The 17,249-nt window shown below is 43.9% G+C and overlaps 1 protein-coding gene across 6 annotated transcripts in view; it reads left to right on the forward strand.

Moving 5' to 3' along the window:
• BACH2 (BTB domain and CNC homolog 2) overlaps nucleotides 1-17,249 on the forward strand; it is a 196,862-nt gene that overhangs the window by 143,293 nt on the left and 36,320 nt on the right. The gene's annotated exons all lie outside the window — the stretch shown is intronic.

A 17,249-nucleotide genomic window follows, 5' to 3' on the forward strand; every position in this document is an offset into this window, starting at 1 on the left:
ACCATGAACAGAGTCTGTCAAAAAGCATGGGGTTTCTCATGTGGCATGGCTCCCACAGCAGGAAGCCAAGGGATGTAGAAAATACATACCTCACTGGAAAGTTTACTTTATTTTACCACAAAATCTCACTGGCTGGCTTCCACCCCCACTGTAATTTCCTCACAGCCGTACAGCCATGACAGCGCAGCTACTGTAGGGCACACCGGTGGCTTTGCTGCACACACAGCAGAGACATGTGCCTGCTGGCCAGGGCTGCCATCACCCACTGCCTCAGCACGGCCTACCCAGCATCTCCAGCTGGAAAGGATGGCACAAGAAGAGTGGCGATGCACCCACAGCACAGGACAGCAGTCCTCAGTGGGAAGGTGCTCTGGCCTGTACAGGGGTTTTCACCATCATTTGCTTAACACCCATGAGAAAGCATGGTGTGTTTTCAAACGTTGATGCATCCCAAAGTGTCACACACTGGTTTTTCCCCTCTGGTTTAGATCTCCAGAGACTTCAGCAGCATCATGATGTTGTCACCACACAAGTGGGAGAACATTAGAAGTAGGTCACTGGGTGTGTCTTCGTGAGCCTTGACACTGAATATTACTCATGAAGAAATTTCACCCCGAGACATTTTGCATAGGAGTTTAGAGATATTGCAGAGGACACAGTAGGATGCACACTATGATTCTGCAGTGTCCACTGATAATTTCCAGTGGAAGAACTGAGTCTCAGTCAGTGTCGCGTATCTGTCACACTGCAGAGCAAGTGCAGGAGTAAAGAGGTGACAAAACATGCCCAGGGGTGTACAGGTGCAAAGAGGCAGGAGGGTATCAGAACTCTTCTGCAAAGCCTTGGTGAGAGACCTCCATGTATGATTGAGGTCCTGTTAGATGAAAAATAACTGAAATTCAATTAAGCATATACAAGAGTTAACAGGTGTTTGGAAGTAGGAGCCTGGCCTAAAGGAGGAGAAAGCAAGACCATGGCAGGTTCGTGCTGCTGGTGTGACAGCTGAGACATGCGACAGCTCTGTGTAGGCAGAGGAGATGAAACAACTGAGAGGAGTTATTTCTCTTTAATACTAAAAGACTGTTGACACAAGCATTGATTGGTTTCAACTGGCTTTTAGTCAAAGTAGATTGGAAATTAGCAGATTTCTAATCACAGAAGTGGTGAGGTGCTGAGCTGCAGGTCAGTGGGAGAAGCACAGGGCTGGGGTGGGGAGCGGGTCATGAGGTGTCTTGCTCTTTGTGACCCAGTCCTATGACACGAAAGATTTAAACCACAAAGGTTTGTCTTTCTGTATGTTTTATATGAGATACTACATAAAAAAAAAGTTCTCCGGTTCAACCATAAATGATTTCCATTTAAGTGAGTCCCCTTTGGATAAAGGAAGTATTGGAGTTTTAGAATATATTTCAGTGAGAGATCAAAAAGTTTTAGTGTCTGAAGATTACACTGGCAGCTGTTACAGCTCCGTTGAAGTCCACAGATTTTCAGAAGCAGTGCATCTTGTTCTCAGGTTTTTTCCCGGTACTCTGAAATTGTCACACTTCACGTAAGACCACCACTTTTACTTTGCCACATGCTTTTATTAGTTGGAGAGTGCCAGGGCTTTAACTTTCTCATCCTGGAAGAGTACTCTCTTAGCCTATTAAAAAAAAGATACCTAGTCAACCAGTGCTTACTTGTACAGGTATTTTCCACATGCAGCATTATTGGTGTTAACTGCATTGAATCTAATTGGCTCAGTGGCTACTTTATTTGAATAGCCGTATGTGACACAGTCAGTTAAATAATTTCCTCACAAATGTTGGTCACTTGGGGTAAAGAGAGCTGCCTGATGCACTTCGTTATTTCTGTCACACCTTGCTTAAGGTGCACATCTCTGCTTCTGGTGTTGCTCTGCTTGAGAGTGCTGGGCGCTTTGGTAGGTGCCTGTGTGTAGATATGGGAAGTGCCTCCAACAAAGAACAGTGTCGGAGCACCCCACAAAAGGAACTGAAACGCTCCTGGTTTTTAAGAGCAGATAGAGCTGGGGAAACACAATCTTAATTATATTGCATTAAAAGAAGGCAGCAGGATCTTTATCAGTTCATAAGCTGATGGCTTTTCCCAAGGCTATTGTTTTTAGTCCGTGGTCTGCAGAGCTCTGGCAGCCCATGAGTTATTTCTGAAAGTATTTGTGAAAACTGACTGTCATGTAGAGAGCTATTCCTTTGGTGGAAAAATTTCAAACAGAAGTTGAAAGTTAATGTCCTGAGTCAGTACTTTTTTCAGGCTTAGAGACAATTTATGTTGGCATGTAGTTGTTATAGAAAAACAGAGTTTGAAAATAATTTTTAAATACAGACTTCACAGTTCAAAACTTTTCCGAAGGTGACGATCACTTATAAATTAGCAAACCTATTTTCAAGTCAGCTGTACAAGCATTGCGTTTTAAGTTCTGGTGTGGTTTGAAAACTGGTAAAGTATGCAATTGTGGAGAAAGGGCATTATTATTATTATTATTATTATTATTATTATTATTATTATTATTACTCAAAGGTTTGATGATGGAGCTGGATAAAGCTTGATATATAAAGCATTTACACTCATGTAATGTTGGTCTGAGGGAGCTTAACATCAAAACTAAAGAACTTATTTTTGATTATTCAAAGCAATACATCTGCTTGTGAACTCTCAAATTGCAGGTGCTTTTTTTGTTTTACTTCATAGCACATCAGGGTCTTTTTGTTAGTCTGGCATCCAGACATTGTTAACTATTGTCTAGCTAAACAGTGAACAGATGTTTTTTACATTATTTTACGTTTATGTCCAATTACAAGTGAGAGCAGTCTTTATGATAGACCAGTTATTTCAGGATTGGGACTAGTTGAATTTACAGGTTTTTAAACAGCTGCAAAACTTTGTGTTAGACGTTTCAGGTCAGTTCAAGCGTGATTCAATGTGGCTCAGTTCAAACCTTTCCCTAATCAACTTAAACCAAGTCAGTACGGAGCTAATTCTGTACTGATTGAAAAGGATCCATAAACTATTTTGTGCAAGCCTCTGTAATTTGATTTTATACTACACCTTTTGTTAAAGCAGTGTATTTTAGTGTGTAGATAAGTGCTTGGAAAAACAGCCATGTAATAACAAGGGCTCAGATGTAGCCATGGTGTGTTGAACTATCAGCCCTCAGAGCAGAGTTAGACGGAGTGTGTCAGCTGCCTACAGCTAATGAAAAAGGACCCTGTTAGCTCTTAACTTCTATGCTTTTCTCTTCATTTGCAGTTTTTGGTAAACAACTAGAACCTTGCCTGCTTGTCACCCAGGGTATTTTTCAACAGTTACGCAGTCTTCTTCTAGCAGGTGCTGTTAAATGCAACCCAGAATTAGTATTTTCCAAGAAATAAGTTTAAATCTGTAAAGTTAGTCATTCACTCCGTACCCCTAACTGTTGTTTTGTTTTATTTAATCACGAAAACCGGTCTTCCTTCCTTTTAACAAGGCACTTAATTAAGCTTTTAATTCATGATAAGAAGTTAAATGGCACTTATGAGGCTTTTTTAATGGTTTCCACTTCCCATCCCGATTACAAAAAAAGGTGTGATAGAGAGAGAGACACGGCTGTCAGCCAGGGGTATTGTAGGTCATGCCAATATTAGCTGGCAGCAGGCCATTATCCAATTAACATTGCTTCATCGCTGCAAGTAATAGCTCTCAAGTAGATGATTGAGTCATTCATGCTGTAGTGGTACTCTGCTTTACTTGAGAAGGAGCCAGTGCTTCGTCGAACAGGCTTTTTATTCGCTATTATTACCTGCCTGGCTTTGCTAACAGAAGCGCACACGAGTCTATATAGGCAAGCTGGAAGCTGGGCGTCGGGCAGACGATGGTCTGTGCAAACGCTTTATTATTCACTTGGTTTCCTGAAAGCTGAGGTTCCATTTAAATGGTGAAAAGACAGAAACAGCAACAGCAAATAAACCCCCTCAGTTGTACTAGGTTCCTACAAGTTAGACATGAGATACCTGACCTTGCTTTCATTTTTTTGATTTCGGGGTGTACATTTGAAAAAACCTTCACCTGGTCATTCCAGCTGTGAGAGCACCAAATGCCTTTCTCTCTGCTGAAGTTAAACACAGGTCTTCTGAAGTAACAGAACAAGCTTTCTCTACCACTGGTCTGATACTGTCCTTTCTGTTATAAAACCAACTTGCTTCTCAAGTAGGTTGGTTAGTTTTACCTATAACCCTCCAATTTCTTGAATCTGTCTCAAAGATTGTTACTGGTGACTTTTTTTTAGTGCAGTGAACTATCTGCTGGAAATATTGCGTTCCAAAAGGATTAAACAGAGTTGTCTGTGGCTTACAAATCTTCCAAGGGGCAAAGGGAAGCAGCATCTCTTTTAGGAAGACGGGGTGGGATGTGCTCGGGGAACTTTTCTGTTTGTTTATCTGCACAGCTCTTTTCTTTGCTGTTAAGAGAATGATGTTCAAAGTAGATGTTAGCACACACCACAGGCTGAATTTCTCTGTGTTCTCACTGCTTTACTGCTCCCTGACGGCTGCTGTGAAACCTGCTGTTTCCCCATGAGGTCTAGCCCCGTGAAATCTGTCATCTGCTTCTTCGGTTGACATGGGTTAACTCCCTCACCCGCTTAATCTTTGCAAGGGGAAAGGCAGGACAGGACCTCAGTTCGGATTCGAGGCTGGCAAAAGCCGAGTATGTTGGAAAGCGCGGGTATGCAGCACCCTGGGTGGGACTGAGGCAGGCATCTAACATTAGTGTGGCGCGTAGCTGACAGGGAGGAGAGATACTGGCAGCTGCTAACCATCCATGCCAACCCACCAGCCTGAGGGAGAAATTCTGGGAATTAGCCAATGAAAGATGATTGCGATGAGGAGAAAATCAAAGGCAGGATGCAGAAGGTCAACTATTACATATTACTGCTGGCTAAAGGCAATTAGTATTCCTTTTTGCGTCTCTAGAAATAAACAATATTATCTTACTTTGTCTCTTTCCTTTCTGCATGCTGTGTATATGTTTGAATATAATATCTTGAAGGAATGCAGGGACTGAGCTGGGAGTGCTCTGCACAAGAGCGTGGAGTGGAAGAGGTGATAAATGTGGGAAGGAGGAGCAAGAGGGAAGGAAGAAAGTATCTGCTTGGAAGTTTCTTTTCCAGCCGGAGGGATGTTCTTACACAGTAGGGAACAAGGAAAGGCACTTCTTATTTGGCACTCCAGAGATGTATTAGGAGTAACTACAGTTAGTTCTTAGAGAATGGGAAGCATTAATGTGGTTTTCTCTTTACATGACCGTTATCGGCCGTTGATGTTCCTCACAGATTGCAGTACTGGCCAGAATTATTTCTGCTTTGACTCAGGAGGTGGCAGTGACCTGAAAGCCTTCCAGAAAGCCACCACGCCCTTCATCCACAGAACTTTTTGTGATGGTAAGAGGTTGAATCCCACCAGGCTTCTAACAAAGTCAGGCTTCAAAATCATTTACGCTTCAGACTTACTTCAGCAATGCCACTTCAGTGAGTCCATATGGATGGAAGTTGGGTCTTTTGTTTCCTAAATTCCTCCTAGGGAATGTCTTATTTTTCGTGCTGATTCACATTGCTGACACTGACCACACAAAGGATGACTGCAGGGTGCAGGTCTGCAGTGAGAGCAAAACTGAGCATTTAGGTACTTTTTTAGGCCTTACATGACACAATACTAATTCAGTGGAAACCGTGAGACAAAATGGACATTGGTTTATATGTGTTGCTTATATAGCATGGTACAAGGTACGAGCAACGTATTTTGTTTCTAGCAGGTGAGCAATAAAATAGAAATGAGTCCATCAAGATGTGATACGACATTCCATCCATGTCTCACTGCAAAGGCTTCTGGCAGTGCCTGATCTTTCATTCCTCAAGTATGATGAAGAAACTAGCCACATACTTTTCATTCTGCGTGGTATACCTTCCATTATTTTCTGATGTGGGCTGTCTTGCTGTTGATAATGCTTCTCTGATCTTTTCCAGTGGAGAAAAGCGAAATACGTCTCTGTTGTGTTGTGGGGAGGGCTAGGCTTAAAAAAGCAAAACAAAAGTCATGCAGACATACAATCTTGCAATAACTCTGTTCCCTCCCTTTGGCAGTAGCTGTAGTATTTATTTATTTATTTATTCAAGTCAGCATATAAAAATGTACTGTTGAAGGGGATATGGAGATGAATGCACAGAATTAAATTCACCACCATGATAAGTGGACTCAATTTCATTGCCTTTGTTAGACTCCTACCTGCCGCTAGTGCTAAATTGGGCTGATTGACTGTGATTGCACTTGCTGTTGAAAAGGCATTTTGCAGTGTGAAAACTTTCTTGCTCAAACATGACAAACATAATCTAAAATGTAAAAGGTGTCCCAAAGAGTAAGTCCTAGAGGTAGACTATGCTAAGGGCATGAGCAGAAGCAATAAGCATGTGTAACAGGAGGTGTATTTTGTTGTGTGGGGTTTTTTTAATCTGGGATGGGGTTATTTGCTATATTCAAATATATTTGCAGGCATAAATAAAAATGCTGTGAGTACTCTGGCCCTGCAGACTGAAAGATCTCCCCCTCTCCTCTCCCTCCACCTTTGATTCTCCTACTTTTGGTTTTTCTCCCTCTAAAAAAGCTTTGAATTTCTTCAGTTCCAGCAAACTAAGTATCTGCTCGTTTAACAGTCCAGAAATACAGGCTGAGCATTTGCCATTTGAATAAACAGACAGATAAGGCCCAGATAACACCCCCCTCAGCTTCACCACATCAGAGACCACAACCTGTAAGGTACTTCCTGATCCCAGTACCAAGCTTTGTTAGTGTACCTAAGACCCAAAGAAGATAAGGTTTTATCTCTACGGAGCACTTTTTGACAAGGATTCCCTGGTGAATAATGTCAAACTGTTTTTCTCAGCTACCAGTTAAATTGAGCATGTTATGGGGTGGAATATGGCATGTATTCAAATGATGCATTGCAGCAGGCAACAAACATTAAGAAGTATGGTTCAATTTGGAAGTGAAATACAGGGTTTAGGTGAACAGAAGGGAATTGAATTGTACTAGGATTTGGGAATGAGATGCTCTTTGTGAATTTTATGGACAGGCTGTTGAGTTTTTTAGAGGAACGAGTAGACATACTTTCTGTTACATGTTCGATGCAGGCTCTGAAGGGAGAAAGAGCTGGTTTATTCCAGGACTTCTGTGCCATGCTGAATTTTCATCTGCCCCACTTTGGTGGGAGACTGCCAGCAAACACCTCTGAGTCCCAGTGCAGTCTAACACTACTAAAAGCTGTGTCCTTTGGCACTTTATTTACTTTAATAAAATAAATAGGAACAGCCAAACTACACATCCATCTAGCCAAGGAGCTTGAGAGGAGGTTTGTGTGGTTGTTTAAATACTTAAATGAAAAGAAAGTATCAGGCATATCTCTAGGAAGCGTGTTTTAATTTAGTGGAGAAAGATATCATGAGAGCTACTGGCAGTTGTTTTGAAGCCAGATTAAAATCGACTGAAAAATTTGGCATGTGTTTTTAGCAACAAACTGCTCAGTGATGTGTATGACTGCATATTGTTTCATAACTGTAAGGCAAATGGCCTTGGAAAGGGATGAGCTTTAGACACCCCTTGAAGAAGTTTGGTGCTCAGTACAGATGTAGTTGAGTGAAATTTAAGATCCTAAGATAACATAAATCAGATTTGCTAATAAACCTTTCTGTCCTTCACTTTGCTTGATCTGACCTTGTAAAGAGAGGATGGCATCAAAGTGTGTGGTTAAGTGTGGCTGTTTCCCACACCCAGAAGTAGTTGAAATCTTTTCTTAATTTTTGTTTTGTATTTCGGGGGGTGGGGGGTGGAGGGTGAGGTGGTTTTGTTTTGGTTTTGGGATTTTTTTTGCTTAAAGTTTGCATGATGCATGTTTTGGGTCTCTGAAGAGTCAGTGATAGAGGCTTTAGAAGACTTTGTGCAGAAGAAGAGGTTAATGCGTAATTGAAGTGGCACTGGGATTTGCTTGCCGTGACTTGCAAGGACTGCTGCTAGCTGGGGGTCCACAGTTAAAATAGCCATAGCTGAGCTGAGAATGGCAGAGAATCAGAGGACTAGCACTTTCAGTAAAGCAAATACATAAACAAGGTGTCACCAAACAGCTGGAATTGAGAGGTATCAGCTCTGAAGTTGTGTAATAGTAACATAAAACCTTCAGCAGTAGGTTTTTGAGGTCTCTTGTGAACAAATAAAATATTGTCATCACCACTCCGCAAATGCTGGGGTGGAAGCTGATGCATCAGAGGGGAATTGCAGTGCAGGTCTGTGCGCCAGGTCAGTGATGATTAAATCACCTTGTGTGAACGACTCAGCTGCGTTTACATATCTAAATGCTCTGGTTCACATTACCTTACAGGGAGGTGAACAGACTCACCCACAGCTGGCATAGCTGCTGGTCCCAGAGCAGCCCATGTATCTGAACCCAGAGCTCCCAGCTTATCACTCCTCAGCAGAGTTTCAGTCTCATTTTCTTCCCTCTATCTTTTAAGCATGCAGGAGGCATTGAGGGGATTTTCCAACTAGTTGCAGCATTTCTCAAGTTGATTGGAGTAGGTTGGAGCCTCTGCGGCATTATCTGACTGATGGGCTCTACTCTGTGTCCTCTACCTGTTCTTCCTGCATCACCCCTGAGGTCCTGTGCACTGCTGTCAATAACAGCTGCTGAGACCACCACAGGCAAGAGGAAAGTACACTTGGAGGCATGGAGCAAATCAGAGTGAGTTTGTGAATCAGTACAGACTTCCAGTCCCTTACCAGGGGACTGGGACACTTTGAGGATGCTTATTTAGAAATTTTTGTTTAAATGAAGGAGCTGTTGCAGAGCCAGGTTCAAAAATAAATTCTTAATTAAAAAAATATTTTTGATACTTACAGCAGGATGTAAAATCTTTTTCCTGTATTATTGTAGCTTTTAGGCATCCCATTTATCCCAACCAGTAGATGAGTAGGTACCTAGCAAGACTTGATCTCTTCCGCAGAAAGCTGATCAGTCTTGGCAGATGGGAGATGTGGGTTTGTTTTCAGGACATCAAAACCAGGCATTTTTGGTTTGGTGTTGAAGCAACCATATTTAGTTGAGTATATCTTCCACCTGGTCCACTTCATTCCCTGCAGCAGCTGCTCATCATTTCAGAACAACACTTTAGAGAAGTGGAAGTGTGCAGACTTACTGTAAGGGCTGCAGAAGGATTTGGCGTGTGTGACCCAGGATGGATTCAGGGGCAGCGTTGTATTCAGTGCTGCCTTCTGCGCCTGCGGCATCAGACGTATTTCCTGAAGCCGGGGCTGGGGTGGGTTTATGGCAGGTAGTAAAATAGAAAGGAGACCGTTCAAATAAATCAATTGACCCAGAGAGACACCTGAACAGTGCTAATAGTTTAAAGAGTTGCGGGCAACCATTGGATTGTGCATCAAACACTTGGTGATACTCTACTTGAAATTTGTTTGCTTTGAATTGTGATACAACCAAAATCCCTGGTCTGTGCATATACCTCTTACTTTATGTTCCCAGACTGGGTGTGGATGCAGTCTGTGGTGTTTCAAGGTAAAAAGAGTACATGTAAAGGAAAAAAAAAAAAAAAAAAAAGGCTTTGCAAAGTTTACCAGTACAGTTCTCAGTTTCAGGAAAAAAACACTTGATTAAGTGGTCTGGGATTTTTGTCAGTCTGTCAGCTAGGAGGCTGAGGCTACATTTTTGGCTGTGTAAAGCTTTTGCCCGTGGGAAATGTGTTGGGGTTTTGCTCACTTTTGAAATTCAGACCTGTGGTCCCCTTATTTCAAGGGCCTGCAGCTAGTCAGAAACCAGTCTTAACTCCGAAAGCAAAGTATCTTTCCATCGCTGACCACACAGCAGTAGTAAAACATGCCTAGCCACCTCTCTCCCCAGATACACAGACACCCTTCAGAGAAAATTTCCCTGTGAGGTGATTCTTGGTCAAGTAAAAGCAGAATAAGCTCAAGGTATTTCCTGTTTCTTTTAAAGGACAGGGTTGGAGCCAGTAACCTTTCAAGACAGGAAAAAGCTGGGGAAAGACAAGTCCTGACAACTTCCCTTTTGCTTTCCACAGAGGAGTAGTGCTCATTTCTGCTTCCGGAAGGGGAAGCTGGACTTGAGGAGGACAGGCCTCCATCCATACCATCTGCCTGTTGAATTGAACTGGTTTTTAACCTTATTTTTATCTGGCTGCAGATTTCCGTGTTCCCCTATGGATGGCTTTCTGCATATGGCATTTCTGTGTGGACATGCAAGTCAGATCAAGCAGTTTCTGTCTACCTTGAACTTGTTAGTTTTCAGGAGACTGGACACATCAAACCAAGGCTATGTTTTATATGTCTTAATTAATTTGTCAAATGCAAAGCACAAAAAATAGAGAGCTGCCTGTCTTTTGTAAGAGCCATTTATCCTTGTCATATCCAGTTTATATAAGCAGTAGCCATTGAGAACAAGTAATACCTACACCATTGTGCAAGGAAGTGAAGGATGAAGAGGTGTCCATGAGATACATATATACGCATTGGAGCATTCCACAAGTAAACTTCCTCACATTTACAAAGTCGTCATAGCATTCAGAAAGCAGAAGGAGTTGCTTTTAGTAGTGGCAGAAACCTTTAAATCAATAACTTTTTCCTCTTTCCATGTCTTTAACGTATCTTGCAATTGGATGACTGAGAAAAACACACAGCGAGAGCTACCCTGAGCTTGGTTTATGCTTCCTTTTCAAAGATGAGCCTAATCCTCCTATGGGATTTATTTCACCGTCATGCGTGAACTTTCCAATTGGAAAACTCAGCTGAGAGGGTGTAGGGAGGTAAATTGTTAAAGACAAGCATTTGATCACATTCTGGCCTATCTTCAGCTGGTGGTGCACAGCTGAGGTGACCCTAGCAGGAGCCACTGTCAGGACTGCTGTGCTGGACCTCCTCTAAGCAGCTCTGTAGAGCAGATCAGCGCTGCAGACCGTAAGCTGCTCTTCACAGCAAGCTCAGAGGGTTTCAAGTCAATCCTAGCCTTGGGGACCCAGACTGTTTTCATCATCTGCTCTTGCACTCTCATCTTAGTTCTCAGATAGAGTTTTAATCCAAATTATTTGGTGAGGTTACGTTCCGGTTCTGAAACTGGTTTTCTGAAGAGGAATTGCATAGCTAAATGGGGTGTGAGAATTCATGGTCATTTCTTGTCACTGTGCTTTCTACTTCTTAGTTGAACGATAAGGTGGTATTAAAGACCTATCTAAATATTCTCTTTCAGGAACAGATGTTTTACTCTTAACTAGGCTTTTCTTTTCCCAAACCGCTCTGATTGCAGGTAAAGGAAAAGAAAGGGTCAGATGTCATATGTGTTCTTGAGACTTCAAAGATGTCTTTGCTATTGTAAAGAGCGGAAAAAAATCAACATCGTTATAACTATTTGACCAAATTGTATCCCTCCTGGTATTAAAACTTCTTAAGGCCAAGGATTTCATGAGGCCTTTTTGTAATAATTGTCTGTGCTTTTTTTTTTTAATTTAAGGGAAAGGAGAAAGCTGTTCCATTTGCACCTTGCAACCCTTGTCCTTCTGTCAGATGGATGTATATTCACAAGAATTAATGAATGCCTGTTTCTAATTTCTCCCCTTAGAATAAAGGTTACACCATCTTTGTCTTTGGAAAGCTTTTGGACGAGCTTGCTTTTGTGTGTGTGTGCCATTTTTTGGTACCATGGCAAGCACCCTGTTGAGACTCTAGTAGTGATCAAAGGAACAGAAGGAGGTTTTGAGGTTTGGAGGTAAACCCTGTTCACATGGCTAAAACTCTGTAAAATATTCACAGCGGTCTGCTGGAGAGTGGACGGAGAGCTGAGCTCTGTATTGTTCTGTGTCCATCTCTGCTGGGGTAAAATAGCTTCTGCCCTGCCGCCTCTGAACATGGGGCCCTCCAGCACCAAATGCAGGAAGGACTTAAACCTTACTTGCTCTGCAGGAAAGCAGCCACCCCTGGGCAGGCTGGCATTTCCTCACCCTCTTTACTCTTGCAGTACTGGCACGTAAATGCTCTTGCTCAATCCTATCAGCTGCATATCATTCTATTCTGGGGAAGGTGAGAGCCGTGCTGGAAATGACACAGCTCCAAAAGGTATCAGCTTTACTCCTTTTACCCCCAAGAGTCAGTCCCCGCCTTAGGTTTGTACCTTAGCTACTCTACAAGGGGCAAGCATCACTTTTTTAAAAAACTGAGAGCAATGAGAAATGCCGTAGCTGCCCATCGAGTGGACGTATTTGTCACTTGGTGTTTACGTGGCTGGTGAGCTCTCTGCATTTTAGGAGTGCTCTGTTTTGCCAGGGTTTTCTAAAGGTCCATGAGAAGCCTTTATGGCAAATGAGGGAACTTTGGCAATATCCTGTGTTATGCCATGCCCTGCTCAGCATTCATGTAGTTCTTGCCATTTCCTGCCCCTTACAACATGGATGTGGCTTTGGACAGCAAGCACGTTTTGTTTTACCCAAATTAATAATGTTTTTAAAGTCTTTATCTGCAAGGATTTGTACTGCGTGCTGTGGATTTATGCAGGGGTGAGGGGACTTTTGTTTCGTGTGATTATGTGCTGTTTTGTGGCTCTGTTTTATTTCCTCTTGAATCCTCCTCCCCCTCTCTCTTCTACCTGAAACATTAAATTAAATCTAACATAGCGCTACGTTTAGACAGAGGTGACACTTGGCTATGCCAGTTCCCCAATGGCTTTAAACTGCTGGCTGCAATACTGCAAACAAATTCAGACCCTGGCTTGGCCAGCAGTTCCCCCCAGCTGTCTGCATGTTCACTCTCCAGGCTTTATTTTACCTACACTACTGGAGACTGCGGAGTCACAGCCTATGTCTCATTGTTATGCATGGATGGGAAATATTCCTGTACTTATTTGCATTCATTAGCTGTTGGTAGTTCCTCTGTTGAGGTCTCTAGCCTTGTTTTTACAGTGCTTTTGGCAGTGTTTCTGCACTTGGTGTGTGAATTTTTATGATCTGTTGCATGTTATTCATGCAATTTCCTGCCCTGTAATGGTATCAGTTTTCTAGACACAGCGGAATACAGACGAAAACCCAGGAGCCTGCATTAGCATAAAATGTCCCAGTTCTGTCAGTTTGATTAATTTGTCTCTTTGTCTCCACTCTATATGATAAGTGCTATTAATGGTTGCAACACTTCATATGTCAAAGTCTTTCTTCCTAATGACTTGAAAATGTGGTTTATTTCCCCCTTTTTTGTATTATTTTTCTCATTTAGCATTCCACTCAAGTATAGATTTATGCCATGCTCTTTCATTATCTTACTGGTTGCAGCACTGGAGTGATTACATATGGTGTAGGATATGAGCAAAGATGCGATCCCAGGGGCAGCAGCTGCTGATGCAAGCTGAAAATAGATCCAGCGTATGCTCAGCACTTTTCCCAGAGGTCTTTTATTTATTAGGAACAGTCTCGGTACAGGACAGCTCGGACCCTCATTTAGCAAGATGACTCTTTGCCTTTCAAGAACAATGCAATGACTTTGCTGTATTTACTGACTGCTGTGTAATTTTTCTTCACTGCCTCCTATCAAAGCAGTGACTTTACTTAACGTAAATTGTAATATAATCCTGATTTATAATGAAGTCAAGAAACGACAAGCTCCATTTGAAGTAATGGAACTTGACAGATCTAAGGTTTAAATTAAATAATCCTATTTGTAAGACAGCATTTGTACATGGTACACTGGTTTAAAATGAACTTCAGTTCTTCAGCGAATCCTTTACTATTCTCTGTGTTTTGCCTTTCATAGAGGCTTTTGGAGAACAAAATTCATTTGGAGAGAGCATTTTTGTCTTTGTAAACATGTGTGGAACAATACGTTGTTTTCTTTTCCGTAGCAAAGAAGTTTTCATAAATTGTTTCACAGGAGAACTGTTTAATTAAAGAGGAAAAATTAATGTAGGTCACTTATTCAGGGCAAGCCACATCTAACCTGCTTCGGTGGCCAGAAGAGGCCAACTGCTGAGAATGAGGAGAGGGAGGATGCTGGAAGGAAAATAGCGAGGATGGCTGTGGCTCGACTCTTCCACTCCCAGGGGCGGAGGTTCATCCTGGCAGTGATTTGTACGGAGAGGGAAGATTGCCTCCTCCAAGCTCTCCTTCCCTCACAGCTGGCAGAGGGGGATGCTCAAAAAGGGTGTTTCCTCCAGCCTCTGCACCCCGCTTTTCTTCCTCTGTCACTGCCGTACCCAGGCGGGTGAGAGCCTCGGGGTGTGCGAATCAAAAGGTGGCCGCGCCATGGCTGGCTGCTCGGAGCTGGCAGTAAGCGCAGAAGTGGGGGTCGGTGGAACAAAAGGCTTGTGGATGAGGAAAAGAGACCAGGCAGGGAGCGTGAAATGTTGGAGAAATGATGGAAGAGGGCACAGAAAAAGGGCAGTGGGTTGCAGACACTAAAGGTGGGCAGTGTAGGGTTTTTCTGGCGTAGATTGAGGGAAGCTATTTTAGAAAATGCTCTCTTCCCTTTTCTCTCACTCAGCGTTGCGTTTTTGCCTTCCTTTCTGGCTGCATTTCGTCGCTGCTGCCCCTGTCTGTCATCATCCTGATTTTCCTTCATACCTACAGGGCCCTCTCCCCAGAGCCCAACAGGCACGCTCGCCCTGGGCAAGTCCCTTGCCTTGCTCAGGCAGGCACAGCCCAGCTCACGTGCTGAGCGCGGCAGCGTGCCTCGTGCTAGCTGTGCCGCACTGCCGTCTGCACGAGTCGTCAGCTTCCCCGCCAGCCCTGGCCCTGGCGGAGAACGTGCAGCTTTCGCACCCGCGGCGCGGGGCAGCGTGGGCTGCCCGCGGGGCCTGGGGCCCACGGAGGCTGGTGCCGCCTGTGCCAACCCCCGCCAGCGGCCGGCCCCGGGCCTTCGCCTCTGTCCCTCCCCACAGCAGCCAGGCCTGGTAGGGAAGAGCTGAACAAAGCAGGGGCTTTACCGGACACTTCCCTGGGAAGACCTTGAAGATGTTCTGGGGCTGAGTCCAGCTCAGAGGAGGGCAGCCTCTCCCGCATCGGGGCCATGAGAACAGGTGGCCTGGACTAGAGCTTCGGAGTCATGTCTGCCCTGCAGCGGGTGGTTTCAGGCCCAAGTAGCTGATTTCTCCTCATTTTAATGAGCAACACTAACGAACAGACAATGAAGAAGAGAAGATGACTGCTGAGGAGAGTGCTGCTCGGGCACCAGGGCTGGAGCCCAGCTTGGGGACGTGGGGTGAGAGGCTCCTGCTCCCATCTCCCGCTCTCCAAGCAATTAAGAACTTTTTTCCCCAGGGCTTGCAGGGAACTAACAACTCTTATTAGAAACTAAGCCCAGGCTCCCCACTGCTGTCAAGAAAGGACAGAACTCGGGAGTATCGCTGGGGCATGTGAGGAAGAACGAGTTCACAAAGCCAAAGCAGTGCAGGCCAGCAGAGGAGCAACAGTGAGGAGGATCTACGCAGCGAACATGGCATTGACACCGTGTGAGCCCTTGCTCCTCGTCTAGGGAAAAAAAGCAACAAGGCCCAAGAATAAAAGTCCATCACAAGGTTTTAGAGTTGATGCTGGTAGTTTGCACGTTGCCCCGTCTCCCTCCTCCAACAGACATGTACATGGCTACGGGCATGGCTTTCTGTTCACTTGGAATTAATGGGATTATATACGGCAGGAAAGGAGGCAGGGTACACTGAATTCCGCAAACACAGAGCTTCAGCCTGTGCTGCTTGATCTTCAGAAAAACAAATAAAATAAAATAGTAAGAACCAATTCCAGGATGATTCAGTATGCAAATAAACTGGTTTTCATTACTCACGGCACACATAAATGCACACTGGTGACTGAGGCAGCAGAATAACACCTCACTGTTCATTATTTTATCAGACAGTGATAATTGTAGTTAGTATTTTCTTAGTAGTGTCTCTGAGAGTTTATTTATACTGTTAATAATCTGAGCAGATGTAATGATGCTGGCTGCCAGAGCTGTAGCCTTTTAGAAGCACTCTAGTGTGGCAATGATACAACAGTAATAGAAATCCAAGGAGAAAATGATCTTTTTGGAGCAGATGGGGCTAATTCAGTCCCTTTCACACACGTTCATGTTCTCTAGTCTCTTTCTCACACTAGCATGCGTGGGTGCACGTGAGCATATGTAGACACACACACACAAATAGCTGTAAAGTCCTGACTTCCACCCTCCCAGGAAGCCACATGTCAAGCTGGAAATGCCATCATTTTTCTGTGTGGAGAGTATTTGCAGGGCTCCTAGAGTAGATGGCATTTTCTACCCCTCACTTTCTGGGTAGGTCTTAAAAATCTTGCGTGTGAAGTGGAAAGGGGGAGGCCAGTTCCTTTGGGATAGACCGGGGCCTGGCAGGGTTGTGGCTGCACTGGGATGCCATTGCCTGTCCTTCCCTGACTTCAACCACTTTGCTGTGGGGTGCTGCTGCTGAGCCTGTGCTTCTTCAGGGACTGAAAGAGCCATTTACCTTTGCTCACAGCAGACATGAAATCTCAGCAAGAAGGCAAATGCCTCCGATTTTCTGGTGGGATTTATGGAGCCCAGTTAACCTCTTGGACCACTGCAGGAGGAGTTAACTGCTCCTCATGGAGGACAGGAGGGGAGCAGCTTTGCCAGCTCAGCACTGGCAAGTTCTCCTTGCAAACGTGCTTTGCTGAGCTGAGTGGACATCGTTGATGAAAAGTGAACGCAAAGCAGTGGAACAAAAGCCACTGTAATCCTCAGATCTGTTAGTAGCTGTGCAAGAACGAAAACGAAGTGAACACAGAAAAAGTGCGTGTCCAAATACTGGAAATTAAAAGGCCAGGCAGGGGAGGAGGGGAAGGAAAATTGGAACAAATGCAGCATTTGGCAGGTTTTGTTTTAAAAATATGATGCCTGCAGGAAGCCTGCAGGAAGGTTATTTATACAGGGTTTCAGCCTACCAGTTAGTAATTGTAATTGCCTGGTTACCTCATGAAGCACAGTAGAAAAGTCTTTGACATTCAGTTCCTTCCACAGCCCAGCAGAAGCATCTCTGGATTTGAAATGTTATGGTATTTGCTGAGCTGCGCTCTCTGCCACCCCAGCATAAGGATGCCAGTGATGTTACATGCTGTGCCACGCCAGCATGTGGTCACGGTCAATTCTGGAAGCGCTGGCATCGTCAGCCCCATGGAAACTGTGGTA

Source organism: Falco biarmicus, chromosome 6, assembly GCF_023638135.1.
Source record: "Falco biarmicus isolate bFalBia1 chromosome 6, bFalBia1.pri, whole genome shotgun sequence".
NCBI classification, from domain to species: Eukaryota; Metazoa; Chordata; class Aves; order Falconiformes; family Falconidae; genus Falco; species Falco biarmicus.